The 13,296-nt window shown below is 42.0% G+C and overlaps 1 protein-coding gene across 2 annotated transcripts in view; it reads right to left on the reverse strand.

The window, feature by feature from the left end:
* Window positions 1-13,296, reverse strand: part of LOC126236396 (tubulin alpha-1C chain) — a 120,191-nt gene that overhangs the window by 70,405 nt on the left and 36,490 nt on the right. The window lies entirely within an intron of this gene.

The raw sequence follows: 13,296 nt of genomic DNA on the forward strand, positions 1-13,296 counted from the left end.
GGAGACCAGTTTGGATTCTGTACAAATGTACGAACACGTGAGGCAATACTGACTCCACGGCTTCTTACAGAAGATAGCTTAAGGAAAGACAAACCTGCGTTATAGGTTTGACTTTTGACAGAGTTGACTGAAATACTCTCTTCGAAATTCTGAGGGCGGAAGGGGTAAAATATAGAAAGTGAAAGGTTATTTACAACTTGTACAGAAACCGGATGGCGGTTATAAGAGTCGAGGGGCAGGAAAGGGAAGCAATAGTTGAGAAGGGAGTGAAACGGTGTTGTAGCCTATCTCCGATGTTATTCAATCTGAGCAAGCAAGCAGTAAAGGAAACAAAAGAAAAGTTTGAAGTAAAAATTGAGGTCCAGGCAGAAGAAATAAAATCTTCGATGTTTGCCGATGACATTGTAATTCTGTCAGAGACAGCAAAGGACTTGGAAGAGCAGCTGAACGAAATGGAGAGTGTCTTGAAAAGAGTGTATAAGACTAACATCAAACCGAGCGAGGTGGCGCAGTGGTAGCACACTGGACTCGCATTCGGGAGGACGACGGTTCAATCCCGTCTCCAGCCATCCTGATTTAGGTTTTCCGTGATTTCCCTAAATCGTTTCAGGCAAATGCCGGGATGGTTCCTTTGAAAGGGCACGACCGATTTCCTTCCCAATCCTTCCCTAACCCGAGCTTGCGCTCCGTCTCTAATGACCTCGTAGTCGACGGGACGTTAAACACTAACCACCACCACCACCACTAACATCAACAGAAGCAAAACGAAAATAATGGAATGTAGTCGAATTAAAGCAGGTGATGCTCAGCGAATTAGGTTAGAAAATGATACATTTAAAGTAGTAGATGAGTTTTGTTACTTGAGTAGCAAAATAACTGATGATGACGAAGTAGAGAGAATGTAAAATGTAGACTGGCAATGGAAAGAAAAGCGATTCTGAAGAAGAGAAAAATTTTAACTTTGAGTATAGATTTTAAGTGTCAGGACGCCTTTTCGAAAAGTATTTGTACGGCGTGCAGCCACGTATGGAAGTGAAAATGGAAGATAAACAATAAAGACTAAAAGAAAATAGCAGCTTTTGAAATGTGGTGCAACAGAAGAATGCTGAAGATTAGATGGGTAGATCACGTAACTACTGAGGAGGTACTGAATGTAATTGGGGAGAAAAGAAATTTGCCGCACAACCTAACTAGAAGAAGGCATCGGTTGAGAGGACACATTCTGAGACATCAAGGGATCACCTATCGTATTGGAGGGAAGCGTGGGGTGGGGTGGGGGTTAAAATCGTAGTGGGAGACCAAGAAATGAATACAGTAAGCAGATTCATGAGGATGTAGGTTGCTTTAATTACTCGGAGACGAAGAGTCTAGCACAGGATAGAACATCATGGAGAGTTGCATCAAACCAGTCGTCGAGCTGAAGACCACAAAACAACAACAAACAACAAAAATAGTGAGAAAAGTTAAATATGATTATCAGTTAAAATGAAAATGTACTGATTTTGTATTGTTACGTATTAATGTGGATTCCGTCTACGAATAATTAGTTTCACGTGCCCTTGTCCAAGAAATTATCTTCATGTTCAACAGACATGATCTACGAAAACAACAGTGCTTTTTAACCGAGACGGCGTGACATGGTTTGATCCTGTTGTCAGCAAGAAATGAATTCTGAATTTTGCTGCTGAGTGAGGTGCCGGGGTTTATAAAACAGCATTCCATTTCCGGGTGAAAAAGGAGTCGCTGGACGGGACAAGGTTAGAACACTGGTCCTTAATCCTGAAGTATGTTCCCTGCAGTTGCTCTGGAACACTTATCGTGATTGCTCGAATACACTATTAGGTCAAAAGCGTCCTGACACCACTATGCAATGCGAAATTGACCACCAGATGTCACGAGAGGCGCACCCACTAGTATAAAAGGAGGCGGGACGTGTTATGTTATCAACAAAGAAGCATTAAGGGGGGTAAGACGTCAAACGGGCCGACTTGGAGCAGGAGAGGCACCACAGGACATTTTAATTTCCACTGTCTATACTTTTACAAGTAAATTCATAAAACTTTGTCAGCATGACCAGGAAGGATTCAGAATTCACATTAATAACAGCGGAATTTCAAAAACATAACAAAATAAATTTTTTACGTGTGAAATTTCATCATTTTTTCACTTACTATTGACTACATTTGTTGCTATAGGTACACTTTTCTTCATAAGTAATAGAGACTGTTCGATGAATTTTGCACAGCATACAAACCATACTTACAGGTGTCTGAAACTCTAGAATTTATTTAATTTATGAAAAAATGAAAGAGCTCTTACGTTTTAAGCTTTATTTTTAGAAAAAAAAATTTCGTAGTTAATTATCTCAATTTTTACCATAGTTTTTAATAGATTTGGAAAATTCTAGAGTTTCATACACCTGTAAGAATGGTTTGTATGCTGTGCAAAATTCATCAGAGAATCTCTCTTACTTGTGAAGAAAAAGTACCTATAGCAACAAAGGCAGCCAATTGTAAGTGAAAAAAATGATGAAATTTCACATGTAAAAAAAGATATTTTGTTATGTTTTTGAACTTCCACTGCTATGAGTGTGAATCCTGAATCCTTCCTAGTCATTTGTAAAAGTATAGGCACTGGAAATTAAAATCTCCTGTGGTTCCTCTTCTGCTCTAAGTCGGCCCGTTTGACGTCCTACCCCCCTTAAGAATGGGTCGGTCGTGAGGGCTCAGTCAGTTGGTGTCAGCTGAGTAACAAATCCACCAGGGACATTTCGACCCTTCTGAAGCTGAACTCGACTGTTGATGATGTGATTGTGCAGTGGAAAAGCGAAGGAACAATCACAGCTAAACTAAAATCAGACCGACCTCATTTACTGACAGATTTGTGGCTGTCGGACATCGCGGAGGCTGAAGGTAAACAATCGTGTCAAATCAGCGGAAGAAATTACTCGTCGGTTCCGAAGTGCTACGAGCAATCCAGCTGGCACAATTAATGCCCGTAGAAAGTTAAAAATACCGAGCAGCTTCTCACAAGCCACACATATCTGTATTCAGTACTGAATGACGCTTGACGTGGTCTAAACAGCGACGCCACTGGCCAGTGGTGACTGGAAACGAGTGATTTGAGGTAATGAATCACGCTGTATCCTGAGACAACCCGATGGAAGGGTTTGGTTTTGGTGAACGCCTGTAAAACGTTACCCTGCCATCATGTGTATTGCCAGTAGTGAAGTACGGAGAAGGTGGTGTTACGGTAACGAAATGTTTTTCGGGATTATGTTATGGTCCTCTTTCTGCACTTAGGACAACGATACATTCGAAAGGATGTGAATACGTTTCACGGCACTTTGTACTGCGTACAGCAGAGGTGCCGTTTTAAGACGATGACTGTGTTAGCAGAAGAATGGACCCCTCTCACAAAGCAGCATATGTAACGCTACGGTTTGTGGACAATAATATTCCTGTAATGGACTGACCTGCGCACCGTTCCGATGTCACTGCCTTCTCTGGTTTCGGCTCTTGAGGAAGCATGGACTGCCATTTATCCATAGACATTCAGACACCTCACTGAAAGCGTCTCCGACAAACCCACTGGTCGAGCCACCGACATCTAGCGCTTCACGTGCTCCGCACTATCGGACGAACTTCCCATGTTTACTTCGTTGTTAGGAGAGCTCGCTCCTACCTCCGTGTCTCACACCTCACTATGCAACACACACCCCGAAACGGACTAGACACGTGAATATTACTAAGAGGCCGCAATGGGGTCTACATCTACCTTCATCCTCACATATGAATCAATCAGCCGTCCCATCCTAACCTACGTCAATGTTGCCTGGACCCCTGTCCCTCCACAATTTTACAGATCCTTTGCAGTTCTCGTAAAACATGCACTTTGCCTTGCCTTTCCTATCCGTCTGCCTTCTCCAACTCGCTTATCTTTTGTACTTTCTTCTCTTTCTATGTCACCTTCGAATTCACAAGGGAAACTCCCCATCGCATCCAGCTCAGATTTAAAGGTAAAATGACCCAGATCACAGATCAAACACGAAAGCAGGAAGAAGGTGTACTGAACTGTAAAATAGAAGCAAAATAGAAACAGTGAAAGGTCCAAGCTCAAGATGTGCAACATCGAACAGAACGCAAAAACTGCAGCCTCGTCGTTGTGTGGTCACGCTGTTGGACAGTAAAGAGGTAGATACGAGTTCCAATCGCCCTGCTGCATTTTTCCCCCTCAGATTTATCATCTTTATGTCCGGTTACTGACGTGTCTGTCCTCCTTCTGTAGACTTGGCAATTGTCATACTATTCATTGGTTATAGAATATGAGTTATGTGGTAAGAATGTATTACCGTCGCAAGTAAATGTAATGAATGGTGAGAGCAGGCGAGATACCGCATAGATCTCTCAAAGAAATGAAAACAACAGATAAACGAGTGTGGACTATGTTACAACAAAGGAATTCAGGAATCAAAACTTCCAAAACGGAACGAAAGAGTCATAACATGTAGTACTTGTGTAGAACAAATAGGAGGTACGTCAGTCTGGGGGTCTCTTCATTACACTGTTGCAAACGGACGTTACACCACGACATAGACACAAATTTGAGTATAGCGAACAGATACGCCAATGGCCGGACTGACAGTTCATAATTTTTTGGGAAAGAATGGGATATAAGGGAGCTTTGAACGTGGATCTTCCCATTCGCAGTCCACCACGGTGACCAGGTAACCACCACAACGGAGTTATTTCTGTTCGCTCAATGTTGCACATCTTGAGCGTGGACAGTTCTCTGTTTATATTTTGCTTCTTTTTTCACAGTCTAGTACACCTTCTTCCTGCTTTCATGCTTGACCTGTGGTCAGTTTTTGACGGGCAACGCACTATGCCATCTTACCACTAAATCTGAGGGGAGTCGATGGAGAGTTTCCCTTCTCAGTGTATAAACCGGAAGTCCCAGTCTCAGCAAGCATGCACTAACCTTTTATCTGCAATAAAGGAAACCTGCGCTCCCTTTACACGCATATCGTACCTTTTATGCACCAACATGACTTTTCCATTCTCTACCGCTAGAACTTCAACCAATTCCCACTTCACAATTACTAAAATCGCCCCATCCGTCGCACGGTATCAACGATAACCTCCAATGCTACATCCCAGATATATCCTAACGTATTCCCCATTCTGATTGTCTGCTCATGCAGTATTATATATTCTTTATATGTATGAGACAGGCGAAATACCCTCAGACTTCAAGAAGAATATAATAATTCCAATCCCAAAGAAAGCAGGTGTTGACAGATGTGAAAATTACCGAACTATCAGTTTAATAAGTCACAGCTGCAAAATACTAACGCGAATTCTTTACAGACGAATGGAAAAACTGGTAGAAGCGGACGTCGGGGAACATCAGTTTGGATTCCGTAGAAATGTTGGAACACGTGAGGCAATACTAACCTTACGACTTATCTTAGAAGAAAGATTAAGGAAAGGCAAACCTACGTTTCTAGCATTTGTAGACTTGGAGAAAGCTTTTGACAATGTTAACTGGAATACTCTCTTTCAAATTCTGAAGGTGGCAGGGGTAAAATACAGGGAGCGAAAGGCTATTTACAATTTGTACAGAAACCAGATGGCAGTTATAAGAGTGGAGGGGCATGAAAGGGAAGCAGTGGTTGGGAAAGGAGTGAGACAGGGTTGTAGCCTCTCCCCGATGTTATTCAATCTGTATATTGAGCAAGCAGTAAAGGAAACAAAAGAAAAATTCGGAGTAGGTATTAAAATCCATGGAGAAGAGATAAAAACTTTGAGGTTCGCCGATGACATTGTAATTCTGTCAGAGACAGCAAAGGACTTCGGAGAGCAGTTGAACGGAATGGACAGTGTCTTGAAAGGAGGATATAAGATGAACATCAACAAAAGCAAAACGAGGATAATGGAATGTAGTCAAATTAAATCGGGTGATTCTGAGGGTATTAGATTAGGAAATGAGACACTTAAAGTAGTAAAGGAGTTTTGCTATTTAGGGAGTAAAATAACTGATGATGGTCGAAGTAGAGAGGATATAAAATGTAGGCTGGCAACGGCAAGGAAATCGTTTCTGAAGAAGAGAAATTTGTTAACATCGAGTATAGAGTTAAGTGTCAGGAAGTCGTTTCTGAAAGTATTAGTATGGAGTGTAGCCATGTATGGAAGTGAAACATGGACGATAACTAGTTTGGACAAGAAGAGAATAGAAGCTTTCGAAATGTGGTGCTACAGAAGAATGCTCAAGATAAGGTGTTTAGATCACGTAACTAATGAGGAGGTATTGAATAGGATTGGGGAGAAGAGAAGTTTGTGGCACAACTTGACTAGAAGAAGGGATCGGTTGGTAGGACATGTTTTGAGGCATCAAGGGATCACAAATTTAGCATTGGAGGGCAGCGTGGAGGGTAAAAATCGTAGAGGGAGACCAAGAGATGAATACACCAAGCAGATTCAGAAGGATGTAGGTTGCAGTAGGTACTAGGAGATGAAGAAGCTTGCACAGGATAGAGTAGCATGGAGAGCTGCATCAAACTAGTCTCAGGACTGAAGACCACAGCAGCAGCAGTACCATAGTCGTAAATATTTTTCGTCTACATAGCATAATAGCTTTTGATACGTAATAAGCACCACTATTATTTCATAACAGCACTGACATAATAATGATATTGTTTTCTAAACAAAAATAATCATCTTTTTTTGCTTCACAATACATCTATTTGACACATCCAAAAATTATTTGACTGAAGAGTGGTGTTATCCACTGCTAGCTCGCAACTGACAGGTGCTGCAATCACCATCACTGTTAACGCCTCCGGAACCGTGCGACTGCTACGGTCGCAGGTTCGAATCCTGCCTCGGGCATGGATGTGTGTGATGTCCTTAGGTTAGTTAGGTTTAAGTAGTTCTAAGTTCTAGGGGACTTATGACCACAGCAGTTGAGTCCCATAGTGCTCAGAGCCATTTGAACCATTTTTTTGTTAACGCCTGCTCAGCTGTACTGGGACTCCGTTATTCACTGCACCGTTCCAGCCGCAGATTTCCCATTACTGTACCGTATTTCTCCTTCTAACCATCGCCTGTCTTTATCCCAAATTGTGTTCGGTTCGATTGCTGTCTTCTGTCTTTTGGCTTTGTCTTTTGTCCAAGCGCCAAATCAAGCTGTGTTTATTGATTGTTTTATTGTGTTCCCTGCCTTCTTTCAATTTATATTCCTATCCAACATCTAGGTTTTGGGGCTGCAACAGAGACCAAAGATGGTTCCTATCCCCACTTTTCCCAAAACTGATTCGGTATTTCTTGAATAATGGGCGCTTTCTAGATACAAAGTGCTCTCCAACCTTCCTCCACTCAATGAACATGTAGTATTTCTCCAAATATACTTCCACATTAGGAATTTTATCGCCAGTACTAGGAAACTGGATTATCACCTGTTCGGAAATCTTAGAATTACGAGGAAAATCTGACACATCATTAATTTACTATCAAGAATGGTGCCCCTGAAAATTTCGTGGGCTTCGCAGGAAATTACCTGTAGTTTGAGGATCTGTTAAAGCATATAATTATCTGTGTCATCCTACGAGAAGCAACGTGTATTAATGTAGGAAAATCATATTAATTGTACCTAAGGCGAGGACGGTCGTTGTTCTCATTAATAGCACAGAGTCCTACTTTGGCTGCCGTCCGGCACAGAGGCATTATAGTGTTAAAGCGCATATAAACATATGTCATTCGTTTCCTCAAGTAGAAGAATTCCCAAATTCTAATTTCTTTCTTTCATTTTCGTGAGCTTGGGAGGACAAAAGCTGGCACTGAGAACTGTAAAAGAAGGAAAGAGAAACAGCATGAGTAAGAGAAAGAGTATGAGATGAAGAGGACGCTCGTCTATTGTTTACAATTCTTCTTACTTTAGAGATTCCAGAAAAACGGTTTCTGAATTAATGGTTCCACAGTTATACAACACAAATCGGCCGAAACTGCTAATAAAAATTAAATACAAACATGAGGCTCCTTGATAAAATAATAGAACAAGATCACTGCCATCTTCTGTGACACAATGCCAACTTTATGTACGTTTAGGAAACTTACGAAAGGTACAGGAATACGGTATGGGGTCACAGACACGAAGAGTGACCACAGGGAACAGCACGTCATTCATACGAAGCGTATACCGTGTTTTATCTTTTCGGGGTACTTGTACAACTGAGGCAAATGAACTTTCTGGATTTAAGACTAGTCAGTCTCCAAATGACATCACACAGTACATTTTTTTTTTGAAAGAAGTATCCGCCATTTGACTGTTAATTGTTCATTTATTTTACACAGTCATGATATCGGCTTTATAGCCATTCTCAAGTGCATGTTGAAATGTTAAGATATGCCTTACCTGTCTGTGAGATTTCATCTTCGAAAAACACATATTTCTGGTCTTATAAACCAGTTTTTTAGCAATGACATATCACAGAACAGTTGTCTGTAAGACCAGAAATATGCTTTTTTTTCGACGATGACATGTCACAGGCAGGTCAGACATGTTTTAACATTTCAGTATTTCAGTAGGCGCTTGAGAATAGCTATAAAACCGAAATCATGACAGTGTAAATAAATGAACGGTTAACAGTCAAATTGCGGATTTTCTTTCAAGAAATTCTACATGACTGTGGTCCTCCATGAAGGAAAGATCATTAGCTCAGTACAAATGCTATGGATCGTATACAGCACGTACTGTTTGTGGACATTACAGCGGCCGCTTTCATTAATCTTAATGTGTTAACTTAATGACCCAGAAAAATTATGTTCAATTAAACTGTTGCATAATACTTCTGAAGCTATGAGTTACAGAAGAATGTCTGTCAGAACAATAACGTGACGTAAGGTGGGCGGAGCACGGACGGAGAGGGCGTGCCCCCAGAATCCTTCCTGTCGCGTGACGGGGATCTACGTTCCAAGGCGATCTCCGATTTAAACAGTGGGCGCCTGACAAAGGAAGACAAGGAATCCCTCTGGCACCACTGACCAGCTGGACGTGCGTGGCTTCTCGAAACGCGTTGTGCTTCCTCGACTTCTGCTGCAGTCATTTCGGAATATCATTGGTCTTGCATTTGTAGAAAAACGGGCAAGCCTGTAAACCTCCTCTGAAAACTCAGTTGTGTTTTTGATATAACAACGTTCTTTGCACATTTTTTTGATTTTCAAGAAAACCACTGCCACACAACTCGAATATTAAAAAACAGATTACTTGTTCTGCAAATGATGATGACTGTCATTTGTAATGGCAGTCATTATGCAAAGTGTTGTTGGTCCAAATTCTCCTGCTGAACGTTAACAGTAGTCTACGTTTTTTATAAAGGTAAATATGACTAACTACATTCTCATATGCATTCAGTTTAGAGACCCAAAATTAAAACGCTGAATGCTCAAGAGAAGATAACATTGATGTGCATCAGTTGTGATCAAAATGAAAGTGAATACCGCTATGGCCATTTACAAAGATATCGTTCTATACAGTGAACTGCCCCACAAAAAGGTTCACAGATGGAAAAATACTATAACGTGAGGGTAATGTTAGAAAAGTAAACTTACTTAAGTCTGGCGTCTTTATGCTCCAAGTTATAAATCTGAGACCAGTTTGGTACAAGTTATATTACTTTAATCCTCTGATAGACAGTAACACTAAAACTGAATAATTGAAAGAAACGAACCCATGGAAGAAGGAAGATAATAGGTTAGCCTCCAATTGACAAGACAGGGTTTGGATATGAAGCTGAAGTGGAATGTGATGGACATTACCATTATGAACAAAATCATCCCAGCATTGGCCTTAGCCCATTTAGGAAAGTGCAGAAAAACTACATCCTGGTGCAGCAACGAGGATTTCAATCTGATCCTCCCGAATGCCAGTGCAAACCTAGGTGTCGCTCCTGTTTATCGCAGCTAAGCCACTATACTACTTAACAACGCTTGAGTTTTTAAAGTTTAAGAGCAAAACGTGTTTTGATCCAAGTACTGGATAAAGTAAATTATGTGGAGATTCAGATTATGTTAGTGCACCGTGGTGTTCAAAACGGTGTCCCATACTCTTAAGGAGACTGTATTGGTCAGGCTAGAAAAAAGTCCTGGAAATATCTGGGAACAAACAGCTGTGTCATACGGCAGCGATTCATCCATAGGGATACACTACCGTATTTGCTCTTACATATTCTTGAGTCCTCCTCAAAGAATCACGAAACCATGTGAACACACTTGGCTGGATTTGGATTTCCCACATCATGGGGACACATTTTTCTGTAACGAATGCGCATTCTCAATGAGCGTGGAGCACACCAATTCTTTTAAGTGCCCCATAGCCAGAAGTCTAAAGGATTAAGTTCACGTGAACTGAGAGGTGTTATTACTGGATCTTCTCGATCACTCCGTTGCTCACTAAACGTTTGTGCGAGGTGGGGACGTTTCATCGCCCGAATGCTTCCACACGTTGTGAGTAATATGTTAAACAAACTTCTGCTGCAGAACTGACCACGCAATTGTGTGATTTATGCATTCGGCACCTCCAATTCTTCACACGCTTGTTTCAGAATCATCACCTACAACTCACAGCAACATACGCTCTTCCATGTCCAGCGTGTGAACAGTACGAATTCTACTGCGATACCTTATCTTTATTGCATATAATCCCGTGCCTGCAAGTGGCTGGAGCAACCTGCCGATCTTTTTAGTTGAAATGTATCGTTCGGTGTACATAATGAATGCCTGCCGAAACACGCCATAGGGTAAAACATATCGGAATACCACGTCCGCCGCTTCCCGCAGGGTTAGTAGGACTCCACATCACTGTTTAGTTTGTTCATACTCCATTAATCACTAATACTATTCTAATGGAAGTACAACCGCAAGACGATTGCTAATAGGATGATGCTATTACTGAGCAGTGTATATCCATCCTTTATTCAAGGGAATACGAAAGCAAAACATTTTGGATACTGCAACATCGTTTTCGGATTCCGTTATCTGAATCCGTGGAGTTACGCACAGTGGAAAAAGGAGGCAGGCATGTAAAGAACCAGTTTATGGCAGTCGAAGTGGCGCTGTTGTATGCCTGTCCGATACAGAAACAACACAGAGGAGGGAAAACAAAGTGAGATAATGTATTGTGATAAGAGTACCTTAGCCTGATCAGCGCGGCAATCGGACTAAAGTGTTGACAGCAGGAAGCAGTCCGGTGCACGGGGTACCATTCATCCTTTACCACTCTCGCTGGCTTCCAGGGCACGGGCTCTGGTCAAAAGCAGCTTGAATTTCGGAAACGAAACAAAAGTCCACAGCTTTCGGTGAACAACCGGGTCAGCTGGATAACGTGTGGAAGATCTGCCAGAGAGTGCGCCGAGAGCCCCGGTGAGCGGCAGCCCACCGGACAGCTGAGGTTCGCATTTCCGCCATCAAGGAGCTGTCCGTTAGCAGTCAGCGGTCCTGCAATTGCGATCTCGACGTATACAGCGCACTACCGTATTGTGCGTGGTCGGTAGTCGGTGTCAGTCTTCCGTCGCCCACTTGAAGATGTCTGGAGGTGCGTAGACGAAAAGTCGTGTGTGATGACGACCAACTGCGATCCCAGGACACCAACGAGTAACTGCTGCGATACTTCTATCGGATAAGGTGATACCTACGCCTAAGCAACGTCACATGCCAATAATCTTGAAACGCAGAATTTGTTGCTTCATGCTCGCGTACATCTACGTAGAAATCTGACGTAACGAGACTGTGAACTTGCGCCTCGTCCATGTATGAATAATAACCTACAGTTTGCGGGTTTTACGGAAGAATGCAACCATCTCAATATGTAATTCTTTCAAAGTGTATCATATTTTACGTAAATACGAAAGACATTAAATTTGGGTTTCGTTTTTTTAACGAAATGTCACTGGTTCTGCACATGAAGTAGAGAAAACGGAGGATTAATGTGCATATTTGCGGCCACTATCATCCAGATGCTGTACGTATCAGGTGTGATAAAAAAAACGGCGAATGAATTTTGTAGTAGCAACTGCTGACGCTGCAACCGTTGGACATTTCACGTAATTTGTCCGGTAGCCTAATCCGTTGAGACAGGCAGCGTCAAACATGTTTGACTTGTCAGTCAGCGTCCAGAGGCGCTAGACTGAGGACATGTTTACCGTGTCTGTCGCGCATCATGGATTTCGAACAACGCGTCAACATTAAGTGCTGTTTCAAGTTGCAAAAAGTGCCAAACAGTCTCATGAAATGTTGAAATTGGTGTATGGCGATAATGTTGTAGTTCTGAAGTCTGTTTACAAGTCGTATGAGCGATTTAAAAGCGGAAATGGGTCGGCAGAAGACGAACAAAGTTCGTGACGCCCATTAACCTCATAAACAGAAGAAAATGTGCAAAACCTGGCAAAAACTCAAACTGTTCGTTCAAACAGGCGAATAACTTCTCGAGAACTTACCGAAGAACTTATCTCATACGGGTCCATGCAAAGCCTTTTTAACTGGTGATTTGCATATGATACGAGTGAGTGCCAAATTTGTTCCCCGAATTTCGAGTGATGAACGGAAGAAAAGTCGTGTGTCAGTTTGCACGGAAGTGAAGAATCGTCTTCATTGAGATTCGAACTTAAAAAAAAAAAAAAAAAAAAATGATGGCTCTGAGCACTGTGGGACTTAACATCTGAGGTCATCAGTCCCCTAGACTTAGAACTACTTAAACCTAACTAACCTAAGGACATCACACACATCTATGTCCAGGCAGGATTCGAACCTGCGACCGCAGCAACAGCGTGGCTCCGGACTGAAGCGCCTAGAACCGCTCGGCCACAGCGGCCGGCATTTGAACTTCACGTTAAAACTTGTAACTGGAGATGGTAAATGGACATAAAACATGTGGTCTATGAGTATGACCGTGAGACGAAAATTCGGAGTTTCTGATGGGAAACCAGTGAGTTTTCCTCCACGTTAGTCAAAATACAATATCAAACGTATACTCATTGTTTTTGTTTTTTCAATATTAATGAAATAGTGCGAGTAGAGTTCGTTCCAAGGGGAACAACTGTAAACGCCTAATTCTGCAAGGGAGTACTGATATGTTTGTGAAATGATGAACAAATAAAGAGGCCAGAAAAATGGGCCTATGGCTTCCTTCTTCATCACGACAAACGCGACGTGCCAGACCTCGCTTTTGATTCGCAAGTTTTTGGTCGAATATTTGTTCCTGTCTGTCCACAGCCGCCTTACTCATCAGATTTAACAAACTGCC

The sequence above is a fragment of the Schistocerca nitens genome, chromosome 2 (assembly GCF_023898315.1).
Source record: "Schistocerca nitens isolate TAMUIC-IGC-003100 chromosome 2, iqSchNite1.1, whole genome shotgun sequence".
NCBI classification, from domain to species: domain Eukaryota; kingdom Metazoa; phylum Arthropoda; class Insecta; order Orthoptera; family Acrididae; genus Schistocerca; species Schistocerca nitens.